Here is a 1,139-nt window from a genome sequence, read left to right on the forward strand (position 1 = left end):
TCACTGCCTCGGCTAAATGGAGAGGGAATTTCAGCAGGGCCAGGGCACAGGCATGGACCTTTTTCAGCTGTAAGGGAGGCAAGAGCAAGGTGTGATGTAGGTCCCCGGGGCCTGCTGGAGGTCCAGGTCCATGCCCGATGTGAGTAGCAGCAGGGCCAGCGCGCCCAGGAGCACATCTTTTTCGACCGTAAAGGAGACAGGAGGCCGACTCTCTGCCTCGGCTAAATGGAGAGGGAATTTCAGAAGGGCCAGGGCACAAGCATGGACCTTTTTCAGCTGTAAGGGAGGGAAGAGCAATGTGCGATGTAGGTCCCCGGGGCCTGCTGGAGGTCCAGGTCCATGCCCGATGTGAGTAGCAGCAGGGCCAGCGCGCCCAGGAGCACATCTTTTTCGACCGTAAAGGAGACAGGAGGCCGACTCTCTGCCTCGGCTAAATGGAGAGGGAATTTCAGAAGGGCCAGGGCACAAGCATGGACCTTTTTCAGCTGTAAGGGAGGGAAGAGCAATGTGCGATGTAGGTCCCCGGGGCCTGCTGGAGGTCCAGGTCCATGCCCGATGTGAGTAGCAGCAGGGCCAGCGCGCCCAGGAGCACATCTTTTTCGACCGTAAAGGGAGACAGGAGGCCGACTCACTGCCTCGGCTAAATGGAGAGGGAATTTCAGCAGGGCCAGGGCACAGGCATGGACCTTTTTCAGCTGTAAGGGAGGCAAGAGCAAGGTGCGATGTAGGTCCCCGGGGCCTGTTGTCGTACCATAGGCACGAGTGGTGTGTGTGTGTGGCAAAGAGTTTCTGCGCAGTGTACCAGGGGCACGGGGAAAGGTTGTTGTACCATAGGCACGAGAAAAGTTGTCGTACCATAGGCACGAGAAAAGTTGTCGTACCATAGGTACGAGGAGTGTGTGTGTGGCAAAGTGCTACTGAGCGGTGTACCAGGGGCACGGCGAAAAGTTGTTGTACCATAGGCACGAGAAAAGTTGTTGTACCATAGGCACGAGAAAAGCTGTCGTACCAGGGGCACGGAGGAAAGTTGTTGTACCATAGGCACGAGAAAAGTTGTCGTACCATAGGCACGAGGAGAGTTTGTGTGGCAAAGTGCTACTGAGCGGTGTACCAGGGGCACGGCGAAAGGTTGTATCCAT

Source organism: Mchenga conophoros, unplaced genomic scaffold, assembly GCF_057382185.1.
Source record: "Mchenga conophoros isolate Kocher_MC1m ecotype Shallow Benthic unplaced genomic scaffold, M_conophoros_male_GT1.1 unmapped_scaffold_10, whole genome shotgun sequence".
Classification (NCBI taxonomy): domain Eukaryota; kingdom Metazoa; phylum Chordata; class Actinopteri; order Cichliformes; family Cichlidae; genus Mchenga; species Mchenga conophoros.